This window comes from Pinus tabuliformis, chromosome 3_2 (genome assembly GCF_031772625.1).
Source record: "Pinus tabuliformis cultivar Carrire ecotype Pingquan chromosome 3_2, CPIR1, whole genome shotgun sequence".
In the NCBI taxonomy this organism is placed as follows: domain Eukaryota; kingdom Viridiplantae; phylum Streptophyta; class Pinopsida; order Pinales; family Pinaceae; genus Pinus; species Pinus tabuliformis.
The window spans coordinates 652,622,189-652,645,258 of record NC_142302.1 but is presented as its reverse complement, the minus strand read 5'-3'; the positions used below and the strand labels follow the sequence as shown (position 1 = coordinate 652,645,258).

The window sequence follows — 23,070 nt, the reverse complement described above, 5'->3', positions numbered from 1 at the left end:
TCCTCCTAAAATGACTTGAATCAATTTTTGAAACCTCAAAATCAAAACCATAATCATTCCTCCCATAATCCAAAAGCTTCCTTCTGGCCTTTTATAATAAAGCTAACAAAATTTGCTAAATTATTCATTATATCCGGAGAACTTGAATTACAGTGGTTTTGGGAACTTGAAATACAACATAAATGCTAAATTAATTATTCATTATATTTGGAGAAGTTTGATTAAACTGGTTTTGGCACCACCAGTGTTTTCTATTTTTCCAGATTCGTAGTTTTATTGATTTCTTGGGTTTGGGTGCTTGGATTTGCTAACAGCTATTTATAGAGATTCTAGTCTAGACCACGGAACTCCAACTCTACTCCAAAGTTTCTAGGGAACTTTGCCTTTTGGTAGGGGTTGCATTTGTAAGAAATTTACTCATCTTTGTTAGTTTACATGCCTTAGAATAGTCTGCCAACAGAAACTTTGCCTATTATTTTGGATGCATATACAGTGACAGTGAATAATATGTTGGACTAGTTGTTTTGTATTTCGTCTCCTAGTGCTTGTTTTCAAAAAAGGTTTTGAGTTGTGATCGATCACTCTCATTCATTCTTCGGTGTGTGTTTGTCATTATTGTTATATTCATATAAAATTCAATTGTTCCCACTCAGTGTTTGGTGGATATCTTGCCATTATAAAAATAAAAAATAAAAAATTGGTGGATACATTTGGAATTTCGTAAGAATTTGTACACCATTATATGCCAAATTGATGGTTTTTGTGTTGCCAAATAGACTATATATATTATATGCCAAATTCATGGTTGTTCTGTTCTCCCACTGCAGCGTCCGTTCTCCCAATGCAGCAGCGTCCCTTCTCCCAGATCATTCCTCACAGTGCAGCAGCGTCCCTTCTCCCAATAACATTGAATCTAAGCGCATGGAAAAAAGGAAACCATTTAATTTCTTCCGTCAAAGGTAAGCAATTTTTTTAAATACATATTTAATGAAAAAAAGAATGTTCAGATTCATTTAATTTCTTGTATGATCCTTCAATATATGTATGCTGTATTAAATACATTTCCTCTTACTTTTATTTTTTTACTTTTATTTACTCTCAGCTTTCAAAACCGTCAAACTCCATGTTGTGTTTTTTTACTTTTATTTACTCTCAGCTTTCAAAACGTCAAACTCCATGTTGTGCTGGGAATGTTTGATTGATTATGTATTTTAATTAATTGGATGAATATGCCCAATGAGTTGTAGGCTATCTGCGAGTATGATGGCTTGTATTGCATAGATATATCACCGTTGTTGCAGAAAAAGATACACCATAGTGCAAATGGTGCAAAGGTTAATTCAAACCTTTATATCAACTTTCAATTTATTCATTGCCTTTAATTTCATCATATCTCTATGTTCTAACCTTTGCATTCACTTAGCAAGTTATCAAATTAGGGGTTAGTCCCTTTGCTTAAAATATTAAATTTAATTCAAAAAAAAATTCTACTTTATAGATAACCAATAGATGACCACTAAATTTTGATAATTGTTGTTTTTTTTGCAGATGATAAAGAAGGCATGAAGAATATACAAGCATGTTAGGATAGATGAAATATCTACATGTCATTATGAATTCATTATGTTATCATGACCCAAAATAAACTAGCATTCATTTATTTTTCATCTTTATTATGTAATTACTCTAAAAACATCATAATAATAAAAGTATTATTTTGTTTGAAAGGGCTAAAAGCCCTTTCTCATTGCTCTTGAGGATGGACCATGGCTATCCTCAAGGGTTTGTGTCCCTCTCTCCACCTTACTTTTTCATTTACTTATTTTAGAACTAGATACTTTTAGTTTAATAGATTGCAAACTAAAATCTTTTAATGCATAGATTGATTGATGTGTTTTTTTGTTACTTGAATTTACATGTAGAATTTTGTGGAATGATTGTTTTTTGAGTTTCATTTATACGATTGCGTTTACAATGAATTTCTAATGTCCAAAATTTGATATGCAATGTTTGTATCTTTGTGTGTTTACAATGTGTGGGATGGCCAAGACTTGATATCTAATATTTGTATCTTTGTGTGTTTACAATGCTTTTTGTGATGTTCATTATTTGATGTGTATATTTTTGTGTGTGATGACCCAAATTTGATATGCAATGTTTGTATCTATGCGTGCTTACAATGTGTGGGATGACCAAGACATGATATCTAATGTTTGTATCTTTGTGTGTTTACAATGCTTTTTGTGATGTTCATTATTTGATGTGTATATTTTTGTGTGATAACCAAAATTTGATATTGAATGTTTGTATCTTTGTGTGCTTACAATGTGTGGGATGGCCAAGACATGATATCTAATGTTTGTATCTTTGTGTGTTTACAATGCTTTTAGTAATGTTCATTATTTGATGTGTATATTTTTGTGTGGGATGACCAAAATTTGATATGCAATGTTTGTATCTTTGTGTGTTTACAATGCTTTTAGTGATGTTCATTGTTTTATGTGTATATTTTTGTGTGTGATGACAAAAATTGATATGCAATGTTCAATGTATCTTTGTGTGTTTACAATGCTTTTTGTGATGTTCATTATTTGATGTGTATATTTTTGTGTGTGATGACCAAAATTTGATATGCAATGTTTGTATCTTTGTGTGTTTACAATGTTTTTTGTGATGTTCATTATTTGATGTGTATATTTTTGTGTGTGATGACCAAAATTTGATATCCAATGTTTGTATCTTTGTGTGCTTACAATGTGTGGGATGGCCAAGACATGATATCTAATGTTTGTACCTTTGTGTGTTTACAATGCGTTTTGTGATGTTCATTATTTGATGTGTATATTTTTGTGTGTGATGAACAAAGTTTGATATGCAATGTTTGTATCTTTGTGTGCTTACAATGTGTGGGATGGCCAAGACATGATATCTAATGTTTGTATCTTTGTGTGTTTACAATGTGTGGGATGGCCAAGGCTTGATATCTAATGTTTGTATCTTTGTGTGTTTACAATGCTTTTTGTGATATTCATTATTTGATGTGTATTTGTGATGTGTATGGCAATGGTTGTTGTTTGGGATTCATTTTCATAGTTATGCGTTTACAATGGATGTGGATGACATGCTTGGTATGTACTTTGAAATGTGTGTGAATTTTTTTTAGCATATGGTTTTATTTAGTGTCTACATCAACTTTGTATGTTTGGATATTTACAATCTTCTATGTATGATGATCAAAATTTGATATGCAAATGTTTGTATGTATTTATAATTTTGTGTGTGTAATAAGAAATTTGATGGGATGTTTGTATGCTTGTGTATTTGCAATGCTTTTGATGTTCAAATGTTTGTGTATTTGTAATGCTTGTGTGTTTGTATTGTTTTTGTACTTACAATCTTGTTTGTAATGATTAAAAACTTGAATTGTACTCTTGATTATTTGCAATGCTTTTGATGTTTGAATAATTGCGTGTTTGTAATGTTTGTTATGTTTGCGTATTTATTGTGTGTTTGTATTTCTTTTGTTCTTATAATCTTGTTTGCAATGATTAAAATTTGAATTGTACTCTTGATTCTATGTTTGTACTCTTCATTGTATGTGCGTTGTGTACTCTTGATTGTAGGCATTTTTATTATGTGTTTGTATTCTTGATTGTATGTTTTTCTTAGTGTTTGTTTGGGTATTTACAATCTTTTGTGTAATAAAATCTCAAGGAATGTTTATGTGTTTGTGTATTTATAATGTTTTCGAATGTAATGATGGAAATATGATATGATGTTTTAGTACTTGTGTATCTATATGGTTTTTAATGGAATGATGAAAATTTGATGTGATGCTTGCATATATATAATATTTTTTAATGTAATGATGATTGTTGATTGTAAATTGGTATATGCTTGGAATGTGTGAGAATGAAAAAAATTTAATATGGGATCATTTTGTATTTGCAATAATATTTTTGTAATGATCAAAATTTGATGCCTATTTTCAATTTAAATTTATTGCACATGAAATTAAAAGGGGGGATTGGGAGAGTGTTGAGTGAAATAGTAATATTATAGAATCTACAAGTGAGTGGGTAGCTCAAATGAACTTTAGTATATTTCTTAGGGAAATCAAATAGAAGGTGGGGCAGGGGGAGTGATGAGTGAAATAGTAGTAGACCATAAATTAGGAGTGAGGGGGAGGGGCCAAACGAACTTCCACCTTCACGTGGTTGGCCTCGTTAGTAGAGAATTTATATTACAAAATTCTCGAAGCCAAGAGAAGTTCCTTTGAAATATAAAGAAATTATTATTTATATACTTTTATTTATCAAATTTTAAATAATAATAAATCCACAATTTTAAATAATCAATATAATTTTCCGTTATATCTATAATTAACTTCATCATTTATTTAAAAATATCTAAATTATTTATATTATCCTAATATATCAATATATAAAATAATTTTTAAAAGTATATTAAAATTAATCAAATTATAATATAATAAATATTACAAATATATATTTAATCTTTCCCCACACACACAAACATATATATATATATGCATTTAATTAATTATTATTTAATAAAATTATTTCATTGTTACTAAAAATAATATTTAACTTATTATTATTATTAAATAAAATTATAAAATTATTATATTTATTATTATTAAATAAATTTAGAAAATATTATTCTAAAAAATTATTTAATTATTATCATTATAAATATATATTATTATTATTTCATTTAATATATATATATATATATATATATATATATATTTTATAAATTAAAAAGAAAATAACTTAATTTTAATATTGTGGGTTTTAAAACTATAAATTATTATTATTATTATCATTATAAATATATATTATTATTATTATTTCATATATATATTATAAATTAAAAAAAATAACTTAATTTTAATATTGTGAGTTTTAAAACTATAAATTATTATTATTATTAAATACAATAAGAAAATATTATTAAAAAAAAATATTTAGCTATTATTGCTATAAATATTTAATTAATTATTAATATAATAAATATTTATTCCATTATTATTTAATAAATTTATAAAAATATTTTTATTATTATTAAATAAAATTTACAAATATTATTATAAAAAATTATTTAATTATTATCATTATAAATATATATTATTATTATTTTATAAAAAAAAAAATTTTTTATTTCATCAATAAATAAGTATGTATATTAATTTAGTTTTAATATGGTAAGTTTTAAAAACTAATTTAAATATCAATGTTTAATATTAAAATACTATATGAATGTTTAATATATTAAAATTTATTTATAATTTTTTTTCATAAATAATAATTTTTAGAATATTAAAATATATTAATATAAAAAATTTAAAAATATATAAATAGTTTTCATGTTACATTTATATTAATATATTTTTTTAATTTTATAATTTATTTTCTCCGATGGTATCGTTATGTGGGTAGATAGGGAGTTTTGTTTTATGAAATGCAGAATAGATAACACGTGTCACAATTTGGGGAAGGCATGACAGTCACCATTTGATGGTTTTGGGTTTGAACGATATCAGCCTCATCATTTTAAATGCATGTTAAATGACACTGGGGTGGCCAAAGTACATGAACTGTGAGATTGGAGGTGAGGAGTTATCCTCGACCTCCTTCCTTTGGATTCTTTTGTGGTTGTTGTGTGTTGTTTCTTGTTGCATGGATGTATTGTTTGGGTTTTTTATTCAATGAGTCCACGTTGTGTTGTGTTTATTGTTGTGTGGTTGCAAAGTCTGGGTTTCTACTTCGATTTGAGTCTAGGCCTTTGGTAGCAAGTTTGGAGGTACTTCTGTCCCATTTTTTGGTTCTGAATTATGTCAAAGGTTGGGAGCTTATTATCTCTACATAGGTCATTGTTTTATCAATTAGGGTGTCTTTGATCTAGGTTGTTTTCATTGGTTGCATATGTACCTCTTTATTGTTATCCTTCAGCTTTGCAAAGTAGAGGTTATATATGGTAGTATTTGCTTTCGCCTTGCTAGTGTTTCTGAGCTTTTTAAGCATTGGATTCACCCTTCCTCTGGGTCAGAGTGTTGAGTTTTCTCTTGTCCTTTGTTTGTGTCAATCTCTCTAATAAGGTATTGGAGATTATAATGTTTTATGTCTTTTTGTTGTGGGGAATTTGATAATTTGTTGGGGTTTAGTCCTCTGTTGTGGCTAGTGGGTCACGGCCTGCTAATATTTTAGTCAGGGTTTCAAGATCGATGTTTTGTTCTTCATCTTGCTTCACGGGTAGAGGGTCTCTGAGTGGTCCTATTTGTTATTTTGTCATTATGGTTATGCCTCCTCGCGAGAGAATGTTGAGCACAAGGGGCGACTTGGGTATTGTTGAGCATAAATGTATTCGTTCTTTTGCTTATGATTCAGTTGAGACTTTTTCAATGTGATTCCCTTAGAAGTGAGAAAGGAAATTCTCTTGTTGGAGTTAGAGTCTATTGAGCATCCATATCACTCAGATTCAAATATTGCTGATGAAGATATTACTAGGGTCCCTATTCCTGGTAGATTCAGGAAACTCGGGTTTCATTTCTTGAGTTTCTTAGCTCTTCACCAACAAATGGATACCTTGTTGCATTTAATTTTTAGGGACAAGTAGTTCCATAATTATAATGTATTTTTTTCACTTGAAGACACCAAACATATGCTCATGAATAAACAATTATGTTTATATTATGGATTCGTTATTAACCAAGGTTGAAAGTTTTCTTGTGTCGGATTCAGCTTTAGGTGACCTCACTGACCTGCTTGGTGATCACACTAACCCTCCAATGGACAATGCACAATACTTGACAATTATCTTCTCTAATTAAGATTAACTTTTGTTGGTCTTCTTCTTTTTGCTTCAATTTTGGTCATCCATCTCGAGGTATGGTTTCATTATGACGCTTTCAACTTGGTTTGGTTAATCAGATTAGTGTGAAGGTTACTGGTGCGTGTTTTGGGATTGCATTGTCATGGAGAAATTTAAATTATATTTCTATAAATTTAAGGTAACTTCAGTGTTATTCATTTTTTATTAGTCATGTCCATGTCATTCATGAAATTTTTTATGTCAGTTTAAGTATTGGTTTTGGTATTTTTGGTATTAGTCGCTTTGGATATATGAGTATGTTGATGACCATCCAATTACAGATCTTATGGCGAGGGAGGCTCATACTTGAGGGTGCTATGAGAAGCATTTCATGCGTGTTCTTCTCCTCCAGATCTACATGTACTTGTGGTTACTTTTACATTATTGGTTCACTCCTTTAATGTGTCTCGTTTATGGAAGTATCGTGTTTATTTCACTTTAAAAATGGACAATATGTTGTATAATTTAGTGTTCATTAGAAAGGTCTCATTTTGTTTCTTACCATCTTGTGGAGTTGTCTTTATGTGCACTCTCTCTATTTGTTGTATGAAATGTCACGTCCTTTGTACTATATTAATGAAATGAAATTCAAGAATTGCAATTAAAAAATATTAAAAAGAAATAAAAATAAAATTATTTTAATAAAATCTAGTAATTTCAATTATATATAAATAACTAAATTATAAATATTTATTTGATTATTATTTTTTATTTAATCAATATTAAAAATAATATTTATTATCTTGTTATTATAATTTAATAAAACTATAACTTTTTTAATTTCATAATTTAGAGAAATAATATTAATTTTCTTTACACTCTCTATATATATATATATATATATATATATATATATATATATATATATATATATATATATATATATATATGATGGTATGTTTTTTTTTTTTTTCTCTGCAAATACTAAATTCTATTAACTGTAAGGCAAAATATTTTTACATAGTGTCGAGGCCTTAGGAGACATAGTTTGAGAGCGCTCAACAGAACAGAACTGCACCCTTACAAACAGAAGCTGGGGAGACCAGTTACAATGATCAAGAACCCAGATAAAAGACATAGAGAGTGACATATTTAGCTAAGAAAGAGAACTGAGCCACAGAAACACAAAATCAATGCAAACCAGCACAAAATGTATCACCAAATCCCCAGATGGAAGCCAAAAACAGTAGGTCATGAGCGCTGAAACCTGACTGTGAGCCTGAAATAGTAGCCGAAACAAAAAATAAAGAGGCAGTCCCAGGTGGCGCTACCCCTCCTTTGTCATGCCATGATTCTTCTCCTCAGCCAGACCTGCACCACCGGTTCTCAGACTTTCATTGCCACCCAAATTGCTGCTAGGGATTGCCATCGAATGGCTTGCTTCACCTTGATTCCCTTCCTCAGCAGCAGGTCCTGTATCTTCAAGGGGAGGAAGATTTTTGAGAAATTCCTCCTGTCCAGACTTCTCATTTTTCCAGTTCTCCAGGCTGTCTTTGTCCGTGGAATGCTCACTGCTTTGGGAAGGATCAGGAGCAATGCAGGCCAAAGGGGAGACCTGATTTTCCTCTTCCGAAAGAATAATGGTGATGTGAGCAGTAATAAGGGGCCTGTTCAAATTACTTTGAAATTTAAAGTGAGTGGTTTGGAAGGCACTGTTCGGAATAGGCTTACGACCAGAGCTTAATGATGTCCCAGCTTCGTGGACGGGGGGGGGGATTGATGGGTTTCGGTGCAGTTTCCATAGCGTGACCGGCCGAGGGATGCAAGCGGTTGTCACGACGCCCCCCTGAACGATGCCTCTTACCCGAACGAACCATAATGACAGACAGGTGGTAGGGCGCAGAGAAATTATAGACAGGAGAGACGACAGAACAGAGTCGGTTGAGGTGAGAGGGATGCCCAACAGAACTCACAGACGACAACACAATACAACCAATGCATAAATCCAGAACAGGGGAGAACTTACCCTTGATAATGTTGGCCTGGAGCTCGCGGCGGTGAACCAAAATCAGTCCATCACCAATAGCCTCCACTAACCAGGTTCCATTGTCGAGCGACTGAGCATAAGGCATGATAAAACCGCTGAGGAACAACATGATTATAACTGAGAGAATGTTGTGTCGATCAGCGCAATCCATTAATGCAAATCTGCTAACCGATCCTGCATTAATACCTTCCTCCTGCTCGCATAAGGTTAAGTCTCGAGAAGCCACGCTGCTTTGCAGCTGGCAGTACTGGACTTTAATTCTCTGCATGAGAAGCATTAAGGGTGATGGTACCACCTGCATCCGGGGATATGATGGTATGTTTTGATATCTAATCTAAATTTAAATATTTTTAATATTTTTAGCATTAATAATATATATAAATAATTTTCATAATTTTTTATTAATTAAATAAATATATATTTTTACATTGAATTAATTATTTTTTTAATTCCATCATATATATATATATATATATATATATATATATATATATATATATATATATAATTAATTGATTTTAATTCTATAATTTAGTAACTATTAAAAGAATTTAATTAATTTTAATTTTATAATTTATTAATTATTAAAAAATAATCATTTTAATAATATCTAATAGCCTTAATTTTAGCTTTGATGGTTAGTTTGATCAGTCAAGTCCCTATCGTTAAAGAACCTCTACTATTGAGAGTTCGTGGGTTCAATTTTGTCAACACTCTTTTGGACAATCAGATGGGATCACCTAGTGAGCAATGTTGCTCAAAACATGGATGCAGACCAATCCCATACAACAGATGGAATGGATGGATTCAGTTGGAACATTGTTTGTGATGCCTAAACTTAATGTCAGTGCTTAGTCGTTTGTGCCTAGATTCATGCTCCTCATCAATTTTCCTGAATACGAAGGTAGAGCTCTTGGAGCGTATGAGTACGGTGGTAGCACTTTGAAACAAAAATTCTTGGAAACTCTTGGCAGTTCTAGCATTCATGACTCCATCCGACAAGTTAACTCGTTGTGATCTCCAAGTTATCTTATGTCTTTACCTACTGTATTAGTTTAAGCATGGAAAACTATGTTAATTTTTGCTGTGGCCTAGAAGGTCAAGCTGATCTGAGTCAACACTTTTTTAATCATTGATATAACAGATTTAGCTACAATTACTCTTTCACAGTATATGACATGTTGATAAGAAATACATTAGCAATATAAAACAACTCAAACTGTGTTATTGGGTCATTCTCCCAACTAGGCAGCCCATAACGTATGGACTACCTCTTTGTAACTCCTTGCATTAGTAATATAAAGACAAACCATTTTTTTCTAAGTCGATATTTTATTCATATTGATAAAAAGATGTACATCCAGTAGAGAAAAATGCAGGTGGTCTCACCTCGACTAGGTTTGTTGACCAATGTTTGTAGCAAGCGACAAAAATACAAAAATGAGGCTAAGGACAATGTCCATAAATGAAAGGGCCAAAGGCACCAAAAGACATAAAAAACATAGAAAACACTTGATAGCATACTAGCCATCCGACATAATGGAAGTTGGGTTATCCAGGGTAATTCTTAAAGGTGGTGGAGGCCAAAAGTTTCACTAGACATGTCCTTCGAAGTGCGATGACCAAGTCTCTAGCTTTTCCACTTTTTCCACAAGGTGGTTTTGGCCTCACCACACCACCACGACTCGCTCTCTGAACTGGCAAAGAAAGTAGTGGATCCTTTCCAAGGTGGTGACCAACTCAACATGCTCCTCCCTTCAAACTCGTTTAGCCGATTCCACATGATCTAGCAGAGATTCAATTAGTTCCTAGCAATTCTCCTGACAATAATGTTGAATTACCTGTGGGCTGGGAGCTACACGCCGACTAGACCCTCAACTAGTCATTCCACCTCACCGCACACCACCACTTCATTGAGGTTACTGAGACCTCCCACCTCCACCTCCATGAGAAACCTTCTTTCTGTCACCATGACTGCCACACATACCAACAGTCAATATCCATGAGCGACCAACAGTCTTGCCACCCTGACGCGTCCCGAATGGCACCATTGTCGAATCTTCTAAAGGAGCAAGCATTAGGGGAATTTTGAGGTTTAAAATGATCCTCCTAAGAAAAATGTACAACAAAAATAAACTTTATAAGAACTAATAAGATTCAATATGATGATGTCAAGCATGGGGGATGATTCACCATTTTCAGTAACAATGTAAAAATATTAAAAAATAATAAAACTACTTTTTCAACTCGTATTTTCAACTTATCTCCCTAGGTTGTTACTAAAATTTTGAAACGGAGTAATCGTTGGAGACAAAATTTAATTCCTCATCCAAGGATTACCCATGTTGCATACTTTAGGTGGACCTTGCCTCATAAAAAATGAGAAATACATGAAAACGTGTGATTGTAATCACATTTTCATGTATTTCTCATTTTTTGTGTTGTACAATCCATCGAAAGTATGCAACATGGGTACTCCTTGGATGAGGAATAAAATTTTGCATCCAATGAGAGTTTCCACTCCAAATTTGAGTAAACCCACAGAGAGATAAGTTGAAAATACGAGGTTAAAAATAATAATAATAATAATAATAATAAATAAAAATAAAATAAATATATATATATATATATTTCTCCCTCTAAACTTTAATGATGTAATCTAATCTTATTTTATTATTTCCACTATTATTTTATAATTTCCTTAGTAGGTCCATTTTAGACCTCAAAACTCCCCTAATGCCTCGCCTGGTCCCCGCAACTCGCAGAGCCTGGTTTGGTAGGGGGAGGAGAGCCCACGACGCGAGGAAGGTCACATATTGAACAGTCCAAGAGAGCCAAATACCCCAGCAATTTTCAGAGTCCAACCCACTGAGACTTATCGAGACCTCCACACCCAAAGGCCATATAATATAAAGACGAACTTTAAACAAAAACAACAAAAAATTTATTTGACATATATGATAATATTATTCACAAAGAGTTTAAAATTTAATTTTTAACTATATTTTTTTTGAATTTCATAATATTTTTTTTGAATTCTAAAATTATATAATTAATTGCAACTAATGTTTAACAAGGTCTTGAATCGGCGAAACGATGGTGGTTTAGGGTTTGGGTCAGACCTGCACAGACCACGACGACGCTGTCATAGCTTTCCAGTAATACGAACAACAACAAACGACAAGGAATAGTGCACAAATCATGGACATCCCTTAGGGGGAGGATACGGCGCCTCCCCCCAACGACGGTGAAAACATTCAGATGCAGACGAAAGATACCAGAAAAATGCCCAGGAATAAAAGGGAACGAGACCTGCTATACAGACAGATAATACGGACAAAAATGCGGCTCCCAACGCAACATCAGCTACCTGTAAGCCTGTTGCAACTGAAAGACCTAAGATTGAGCTCCCAAGTCAACGAATCAATACCCAAATCTAGTACATGGAGGATCATGCCTTAATAGGGAAATTTATAGGCTTCTGGCCTACAGAGAAGGCTTTGCATGGATGGATCACAGCCAAATGGAAACCACAAGGGCACATTACCCTGCAGTTGGGGCCTAAGGGTTTCTTTACGACAGTTTTCAATTGCATAGAAGATCGAAACAGAGTCCTTGATGGCGGACCATACTTTTTTAATGCAACGGGCCTGTATCTACTTTACTAGATTGAAAGATTCAACCCAGACAAAGAAGATCTAAGCTGGGCACCAGTTTAGATCCGCCTCTATTCCCTTCCATTGGAGTACTGGGATGAAGATTCACTGCAAGATATTGGAAATGGTCTAGGGGAATTCATCAAAACTGTGGAGGAGACAAAACTCCGAAGATATACTTCCTACGCCCGAATCTGTGTTTATATGCATCTAAGCAAGGCTCTTCCAGATGTGGTAAGTCTATATCATGACGATTTTGAATGAATTCAATCAATAGATTATGAGCATGTTCAATTTTGATGTAGAAAATGCCATGCCCTTGTCCATCTCTTTCGTGATTGTCCATCAAATCTAAAAACCCCAACCTCTACTGCCCCAGATAAAACTGACTCAGATGGATTTACCAAGGTTAGCAACCACAAAAAGAACCACAAAAAACCTGTTTCAAACCCTAAAAGCCCTCCGCCAATACTTCCATGACATCCACTAGCAATAGCTTTGAGACCTTAGCCCAGCATGATCTAAATGACTTTGAGAATCCCTCACACTCTGAGGAGGCACCCATGCTAACATCACAATTCATTCCCACCAGCTCTAAGAAGCCCCAAAAGCCTAAGCAATCCATAGATCTCATTACCTCCTCACCCAATTTGACTCTGGAAGGGAAATCTCAAGGCATGGACATTGACAATGTGCAACCAGAAACCACAGCTGTAACAGAAATAGTAGAGGAAAGGAGCGAAGCTTAGCACATGGAAGAGAAGCCTAAGAGCATAGACATTGGAGATCTAGACATCCTTGGTTTAGGACAAGCTTGCAAGAAAAAGGAATATGACAAGATCCCAAAAAGACAACTGGAAAACTTGGAAGTCATCCTTTCCAGAGCACGCCAACAAAGAACCCTAGGCATTCAGCATGGAAGTCAATGGGATGGCAAAAACATTCCTAAAGAAAACAAAAAAAGAGGAAGGAAAACAGATCTTCAAAGAACCATCCGCATTGGGGAGATGCTGGTGGAATCGAGAAGATATTCCAAGATTACAAAGTGTTGGAGAGGTAAATCCCCTCTACGGATAGAGGCGATCCCTACTAGCCCAGAATGGGACTAGCAACAATCAATCAATGCTACTGTGCAAGTTCCTAATTGCAATTAAAAGAGAGGCAAAGAACACCTACTTGAATTCCAACGCTATTGTTTGATGAAGAGATGCCGCTCTCGCTCCTTCGCCTTGGCCGGTCACAATCTTCCGTGATCCCCGCGAATAGATACCTGCACACACGAAGAGAAAGACAAACACAAGCGTGAAATCTAATAAAAGCAATTATACATCAGTCAGAAAGGATGTAATTCACATTAACCATCACAAGACAAATGAGAATGGAACCATAACAGTAGTCATCTATTATTAAATCAATAACAGAGAAAGGTACAACCAAAGTTCTGACGCTGAGTCCTTCTCTTGAGGGTCCAGCCAGCAAGTCTCTTAAGCATTCACCCTTGGAAGTGGATTCTCCCAACACAAGAAGCTCTCTCTCACAAAAGCAATACTCACAACCTTCCTTAAGCTCCCTCTAACAAAACCACACTTGTCACACCAACTACCTACTAGCAGCAGCAATCCAAGCACTATGAATTCCACACTATCCAAACTAGCTGCTCATGGTAATGGTGGAGGTTTAAATAGAGAAGGAGTCTCCATGAATGGTGGGAGGACAAGCTTATCTTCAAGGAAGGTGGTTCCAAATAATGAACAGACATGCCATAGAAAGGAGGGCGACACTCACAAGGCTAACAACCAGGCCTGGAACCATCTGGAAGGCTGGCTGTTGGAACAAATTCGCCCAAACTGGATCAGCGCGGGTGTAACACTGGACTGACGCGTTGACAGCCGATCACATAAACAGAGCAGACTGTGTCAGCGCGGCTCGATACTTTCATAGGATGCGCTGGCGCATAGAATTCGACCAGCGCGGGAAACCCGTGTGCTTCCGCGCTGGCAGCGCACCAGTTAGACTATAAGCCGCCCGTCAGCGCGGTTATTTTAATAACAGACGCGCTGATGCAATAAACTTTGGCAAAGTGGGTCATTTGGCCAGTTTAGAGAGCATGAGCATGGTGCATTTGATTTCATGAGACAGTAGGGAGACTGACAGGGAGACAGTGACAAATTACTGCGTAACAGATGCCCCCTAAAGCATGAAGCCCGAGAGAGTGGGAGGGGTGAAATGCTTTACAAAACTGCTGAACTGGAACACCACCAGGAAGGACCTGCATGAATGTACAACTGATATCTCGATCACATGTAGTCTAGGCATGGGCGCAGCCATCCAAAAGACATACGAAGAAGGTCTGTGGTATGGACGCAGCCACCCAGCTGAAGAGACCATAAAGATAAGAGGGTATGGTCGCAGCCATCCCAAAGACTCAGGTATGGGCGCAGCCATCCATCAATGAGTCATGTAATAACAATCCACAAAATCGCAGCCTGGTTTCTAACAGACAAAAACCAGGGTCTTGCGCTCCATCCCAACCCGAATAAAGTACAAGTTCAAGCATGTGAATACATGAGCTGAAGTCGAACATGCATGAACATCGTCTGATTACCAGTCAATGATGAAAACTGTTAACAGACGCGAGAGGTACCACCAATAATGACAATGGTCCTCAAGGTACTTATAGGTACAATCTGCGGCGTGTGAATCAATGAGCTGGCGTCGAACACCCGCAGAATTGTCCGATCGGAGGCCAATGATGAAAACCTCACGTCGAACACGAAGAACCTGCCATTGAGGCATGCAGGCTCTAAGGCACCTGAAGGGAGTCTCTAGGTCACTTTCCTGGATAATGAGCTGGAGTCGACAGGAAGTAACCTTGATCGAAGGTGGGCCATAATGTTTCCCACATCATCGACACGAGACAGAGAAGGATAAAATATTTTGTGTGAGACATCAGAGGGAGGTGGTAATCTCGCAGAGGCCAACTTCTCTTGAACATATCGGCGGCACCATGTCGGATTTGGCAGTATCTGACATCAAGTGAGCAGAGGTCATGGTGACAAGGCAATGAGCAGATGAGAGGTCAAATAGGATAACCCAAACCCATGGAAGCCAGTGTAATACAAGATGAGAAATCCCCACCCAGACACGAACGCAGATGAGTGCCATGTTCAAGAGCGACATACTGCCGACACGACCATTATTACAGTTTCGTTTTCCCCACCATTTCTGGCAGGTACCCCGGTTATTTTTGGATGACAAGCTTGACGGGGATAGCATATGCTTGGAGAGTGTCATTTCGACGATGTCCGATGTCATTAAGTTTTAACGAGCCTGACAAAGGAGGAGCTCGGCGTCTTTTCCTGTTTAGAGAGTCTGAAAAGACAGCGGAAAAGGAGACTCTAGGGGGGTCCTTTTTCGTAAAGTTGTGTCTCTCGAGCCCGAAAAAGTATAAAACAATGCCCGAAAGAACCGCCCGACCATTACGATCGAGGAGTACTTTTCGTGAATAGTAGCTTCGACCCGAAAAAGTAAAAAAGCGGTCGGAAGCACGTCGCTTTAGAGCCAATAACGAGTGCGAAACGAAAAACACCCGACAATCTTTTTAAGTTAAACGGTTGGAAAAAGAGCTTAAAACGACTGCCTCTCATTCCTTTTAACGAGCCGAAAGGAAGCTCGGCCATCTTTTCTTGATTCATGTCGGAAAAGAGCTTAAAGACGACATTTTCTTGGGACCAAGTGCACGAAGAATCGTTATGACCACGCCGGTTACTATAACCTGCACAAGAACACCACCCGCATAAACCTGTTCGATATGTGTAAAAACATGCATAACAGCATAATATAGCGACATTAGTGCTAAATCCATGGTAAAAATACGACAAAAACCCACATTGATAAGAAATTATAGCTAATTATGAATTTTTTACCATAAATAGGGGGGTAAAAGTCATTTTTTACCATTGTTACCATTTTGAGTTGTGAAGAACGTTGAGGAGCTGCAAGGTTGACGGAGCGATTTCCAGCCCGTACGGACACCATTCATCCGGCAGCTTGTTCCAGGTAGGTTCTCCTCCTCCTGCGCTTTAATTTAAGTCTTTTTGGGAGCAATTCCACGGTGGGAAGTGGCCCTTTGGGCAAATTTTTTGAGCGTTGGTGCGCTCTCGGTCAGCGCGGATTTCCCGCTCGGGTCCGCGCTGATCGATTTACATTTACACGTACCACCTCATGGGTCAGCGCGGAAAACACGTGTGCTTCCGCGTTGACCCAAGGAAAAAAAAACGATGCGCCATTATCAGCGCGACTGTTTTAAAAACAGTCGCGCTGGCGCCGAAAAGATTTGTTTTTTAAGAAATGAACGTACAAATCTCAACGGTTAGCATCCTAATATTTTTTCATGGTCTTGCAGGGCAAAATGTCTTTTGTTTGGCAAGAGAGAGCTCACGATGATGAGGATATAGCCGCTTATGCACTTGCCGAATGCCGAAATGCAATGCGGACATGCGGGTTCTTGAAATTCTTCCTTACTCCGCGCCTGAGGGTGCAACCTGACTTGCTTGAGCTCTTAATCAGAGCTTGGAACCCAGTGGATGGAAAATTCACGATCCGTGGCCAGGACATTGAGTTTGATTCCACGGACATTTATTTTTTGACTGGATTATCACGCCGGGGCCAAATGCCCATCCTGGAGGGGCAACGACCCAGCGGTGAGACGCTTGATCAGCTCATGGCTCGAGTGTGCCCACGGGCTGTGAAAACACGGAGCGGGAAAGTTGGTATTCCGACAGTGGAGGAAATGCCTCTTCGCACCATACTCTTTCTAGTGACACGGGCAGCGGGCTCTTTGGCCAATCATGAGGCCTCAAAGACCCAGCTACTACTGGCGCTGGAGTGCTTACAGCCCACCATTTTCAACTGGGCAGCAGCTGTGACGACTAGCATGAAGAGGCAACTGAAAAACTGCCGACGCGGAGAGTCGAAGCAGTTTGCATATGGGTCGCTTCTACTTCCGCTCATGCTGGAGCGGGTGCCGGCCCTACAGCTACAGACCATGGCCGTGGATCCACCTAGAGGTCCTCGGGAGACGAGGGCCAGTCGTTGGGCCCGCGTCATGCCACGTGGAGGTGGAGGCTGTCCAGTGTCTTGGGGAGTGTATTTCCGAGAGTGGTTGGATCGACAGGTTGTTATCGTAGAGGACTGGCCATATGCCGGTATGGATTTCCGTAACGATCCCGACATGCCACTGCCCGCGGGAGAGCATTGGGATGATGGAGGTATGACACTTGATCTCATTTTAATATTTTTTGATGTTTTTGATTTTTTATGTACATGTCTTGATAAATGTCACGGTGTGCAGATGTGGGACCCGTGAGACCCATTGGCCTAGCCCCAACGGCACAGAGAGAGGGGCAAGGAGCTGGAGCCCTGGCCCTAGTTCCTCCAGGAGTTGATACGTCGGAGATTGTAGCCCGCAACCTCGAGGGTTTGCTGGAGGGGGTGCCAGATTACCAGGGGGTCGAGGAGGTCCCTATAGCTCATCAGATTCACACAGTGGGGGTGGCACCTAGGATGCAATGCCTTTTGAGGCGGGTGGCACGGGCAGCAGTATGCTATAGAGAGCATAACCCAGATCAGTAGTCACCTAGGTTTTACTTCCACTGATGCTTTGAGAGACATATGTCTCGGATGTACCGAGGACACCGGCTTTATTTTTTGGACATACACACTTATTTTTGAGTGCCTCAGTGCGCCACACGATATATATATATACTGTTTTTGGATGGATCGTTTCACATGTGATGATGTTTTTATATGCTATGCAAATGTCTAATACAATTGTGATCTAATGTATCAGTTGCACAACACACGACCCATGTATTTTAATTTTTATGCAAGCTTAAAAACACATATGCAAACTATGCTTGGAAAAGAAATTATTTACATATGCTTATCCTATGGTCTTATTATGTTTTCTATCTCTTCTTGTATGATGCTTATCTATTACGCAAATGTCTATCCAACACATGGTTTGCCAATGCATCGGTTAACGTATTTAATCGTCTCGGAATGTGTTGATATGTGATATAATCAAAATTCCTTTCTAACAATCTCACACGTAAATACAACCTTAGAATGCGTTGGTCTCTGACGGAATATCGCCCGTTGAGTTGATGGACGACAAGTTGAGAGTCCAGGTTTACCACCAATGCACGGATGCCAAGATCAACTGCTTCGGCTAGTAATTCAATTACAGCACTGTACTCGGCAACATTGTTGGTGGTATGGCCCAAGCACACGCCTTGAAGATCTAGCAACTCGCCGTGAGGATCGTAGATCGCCCACGCCGCAGAAGACAAATTGCAAGTACTACGGCAGGCGCCATCGGCGAAGCCAACGTAAGGTGTACTAGACATCTGCACAAGAAGCAGAAAACAAAATAAGAGGCAAACACGCCTTCACACCAAAGCAAAACTAGAAATCATGCACACATGACACACTTGCTAAGAACACACGTATGTACAAACTAGGTGCACGAGATCATGCATAATATTTTTTCAAATAAAGCCCGTTGCGGGGCTTGTCAAGAGGATTTCCTTCGTAATCGATCAGCTCATATGCCCCCTTTTGCAAAACTCTCTTCACGATATAGGGGCCTAGCCACATGGATTCGAGTTTTCCTGCCCCCAGCTTATCTTTAGCTTGATCATAGAGCAGTACTAGGTCTCCCTAAACAAAGGAACGAGGTTGAATGGTATTGTCGAAGTGAGCCTTAACCCTCTTCTTTTGCGCTTCAATAGCTAGAGAGGCTAAGCGACGAGTCTCGTCTAGCCGTTCTAAATAAAGAAGTCGTTCCTCCACCGGGGTGGTGTTGGGAAGCAACTCAACAACTAATTTTAACGAAGGAATCTCACACTCAACAGGAAGGGTGGCCTCCAGTCCATAAACAAGCTGAAAAGGAGTGAAACCGGTGGCGTCCTTCACAGAGGTTCGATAGGCCCACAAGGCGGGGAACAACATCAGATGCCAGTTAGACTTGTGCGTATTCACGGTACGTTGGAGCATTGTGATCAGAACTTTGTTCACGGCTTCAACTTGGCCGTTGGATTGAGGGTAATACGGCGTCGAGCTATCTTGACGCAAGCCTAGCTGGGTCGTTAGTTCCGTCATCATGTGATTACGGAAGTGTTTTCCGTGATCCGTGACAATAGCCTGGGGTACTCCGAACCGAGTAATGACATGATTAAACAAAAACTGTTCTGCCGTGTAACCGTCTTCGTTCAATGTAGGCATCGCTTCGGCCCATTTGGTGAAATAATCCACGGCAACGATGATGTACCCATGCCCCCCGGCCGAACGAGGATTACAGGATGTATAATCGATGCCCCATTTGGCAAATGGACCTACGGTAACAACGGGGTGCAGTGGTGCAGGAGGTGCACGCATTTTCCGGTGGTAAACCTGACATTCATGACATGCACGGACGACAAGGATGCAATCCTTGAAGATAGAAGGCCAGAAATAACCAGCACAGAGAATTTTCTGGGCGGTAGCATATCCAGACATGTGGCCGCCACAAGCACCGGAGTGGCAGTCATTTAATACCCGCTCAGCCTCCTCGAGAGTCAAACATCGGCGGAGAACAGAATCAACGTCGAGGCGGTACAGGGTATCGCCAATAATGCGATAGGGTTGAGATTGGTGACGAATCCTCCGTCGAGCGTCTTTCGATACATTAGGACGGAAGGAAGACGTCTGCAAATATACTATGATGTCCCCATACCAAGGGTCGAGGGTGCTGATCAGAAACAGTGTTTCATCCGGGATATGCTCTTCCGAACGAGATGGTGCAGAAGAGGATGGCAAAGAACAGAGCAATTCTGCAAAGACCAGAGATTTCTTAGACTTGGCAGCAGTAAATTCCAAGTCAAACTCTTGTAGGATGACAATCCATTTCGAGTACTTGCCCTCCAGCAGCTGACGCGACAAGATGTAGGTCATAGGGTTGCAGTCGGAAATCACGGTCGTTGTGCGCAACAGGATATAGTGCCGGAATCGTTGGACGGCGCAGACAGCTGCCAATGCCAACTTCTCGACATAAGCGTAACGAGTTTCCGTATCCAAGAGATTGCGACTAAGGTAATAGATGACGTGCTCGTTGCCATCATCATCATCCTGCACCAGAACCATGCTGATGGTGGTGTCAGTGGCAGCTAGATAGAGAGAATAATCACGGTGGTAGTTCGGAGGTCTTAAGAGTGGAGCCGAGACAAGGAGGTCCTTGAGTCGCTCGAAAGACTCCTGGGCGATGGCATCCCAACGAAAGGGTGTGTCTCGCTTTAATAACCGTGTGAAACCCTTAGCCACCTCGGCATAATTTGGAATGAATCGTCTAAGGAAATTCGCTTTACCCTGCAAGCTCTGCAATTGCTGCAAAGAGGCAGGGGGAGGAAGATTCAAGATGGCCTCAACTTTGAGGGGATCCAGACGGATGCCTTCTCGGGAGACGATGAACCCAAGCAGTCGGCCTGATTCTACGCAGAAGACACACTTATGAGGATTAAGCCTTATGCGGTAGTGTCGACAACGGAGAAAAATTTCGCGAAGATGAGAGGGATGATCCTGACACTTAGCTGAATGAGCAGGAAGGTCATCCAGATAAGGTTGTACAATGTGACGAATATCATGAAAGGCATAAGACATTGCACGTTGAAATGTAGCACCGGCATTCTTTAAACCGAAAGGAAGCTTCTTATAGGCGAAGGTGCCCCAAGGACAAATAAAAGCTGTCTTATGCTGGTCTGTGGGTGCAATGTTGATCTGGTTATAGCCAGAGAAGCCGTCCATAAACGAGTAAATTTCACTTCCAGCGCATTCATCAATAAGCTGATCGATGAAGGGCGTAGGGAAGTTATCCTTGGGACAGGCACGATTGATATCTCGGTAGTCAACACAGACCCGGATAGTACCCTGCTTTTTATTCACAGGGACTATATTAGACACCCAATCCGTAAGAGGGATGGGGTAGATGAAACCAGCTTTAAGAAGCTTTTCGACTTCGGCCTTGATGGCTGCAGCCTTTCGGGGGTGCACAGGGCGTAAGCGCTGACGAACAGGCTTAGCACCTGGATATGTAGGTATTTCGTGCACCACTATACTAGGATCGATGCCAGGCATTTCCTCATAGGACCATGCGAAGACATCACGAAATTCGCGAAATAAAGCAGTATAGAGTTGAACTTCCTCAGGAGTGCAAGTGACTCCGACATGAATGTGCTCGACGATCCCTGGTTTGACAGAGATGTCGATCGGTTGGGTTTGCGTGATATTTCCCATATTGCCCTCTGACACTTGATAAAGCTGAATGTGTGTTTGGAGGGGCGGGGATGGGACACATGAAGCAAACCGCTCGAGACATGCGGTCATTTCCGGATGGGGAGGGAGAAACGAAGAGCGATGGTGGTGATCTGACCAAGGGAGCTCTTCGAGAGACATGGTCTCTATGATGGCTTCGTCGGAAGGAAATATTTCCTTCAATGGATCCGAAGTAGCCTCATCTCCTAGCCAAGGGAAATGATCATATGAATCGGGAACACTGCTCGAGAGAGCAGGTTCATCAGGGGGAGCCGATGCAGCGACAATCTCGATGTAGTTGAGTTCGGCAGGACTCAACGGCATCATATCACCCCAAGAGTCTTCCTGGTTAGGAGGAGGAAGAACCCACGGATCAGAGCGTACAGAGATCATGTTGATAGGGGCGAGATTCGGAGGTGGGTGGGGAAAGACTCCCATTAAAGTGGGATCTTTGAAGAGTCCAGCACCCACGTTCACGAGTGACTTTGAGGTATGCTCCACGAATGGCACATTACCTTCAGAAGAAGAGGCGAAGAAGGAGAGCTGGTCCACCGTGACAATCTTCCCTTGGTGAGGGAAACGAATGACACGGAACAAGGAGGAAGCCACGGCTTGCATGGCGTATGTCCAGCTCCGTCCGAGGAGGAGGTTGTAAGTCAGATTGGCGTCGACAACTTCGACCTCCACTTCTACGGTCTTTCCTTCCAAAGAGATGGGTAAGCGTTGGAGGATACCGTAAGGACGAGATTCTCTTCCATCGAAAGCTTCTAGCGTCGTAGGGGACTGACTCAAAGCAGGGGAACCAATCGCCTTCCAGCAAGCAACAGACATGATGCAGGTTGAGGCACCTTCATCAATAACCGTACGATGAATCGTTCTGCTATTGATGATGACCTGTATAAGGAAAGCGACTTGGTGAGGCAGTCTCTGTGTAAACCCCTCGAGATCGAAAGAAATCAAATCTGAATCTGCCGGGTCGATGCCACCAATCGTTGATAGCAGGGACTTCCTCTGGGAGGGGCAGCTCTGGAGGACTTCTAGAGCGGACATAGCAGACGGAGCCTGAGCTAAGTCCTCAACAATGTTGTAGTGCTGGGCAGCACGAGCATTAGGGTTGTAAGATGACTTCCTGAGTACACCTTTTGGAGGGGGTCGGGGGATCGTCTCAGTGCTGGGCCTTTTGAT

At 39.2% G+C, this 23,070-nt stretch overlaps 1 long non-coding RNA gene across 1 annotated transcript; it reads left to right on the top strand.

Moving 5' to 3' along the window:
• Nucleotides 1-831: 831 nt before the first annotated feature.
• LOC149182350 (uncharacterized) lies at nt 832-1,333 on the top strand. The gene is made up of 2 exons (XR_016257607.1): nt 832-959; nt 1,248-1,333. It is a non-coding gene; the product is annotated as an uncharacterized LOC149182350 (long non-coding RNA).
• The last annotated feature ends 21,737 nt before the right edge of the window (nt 1,334-23,070 follow it).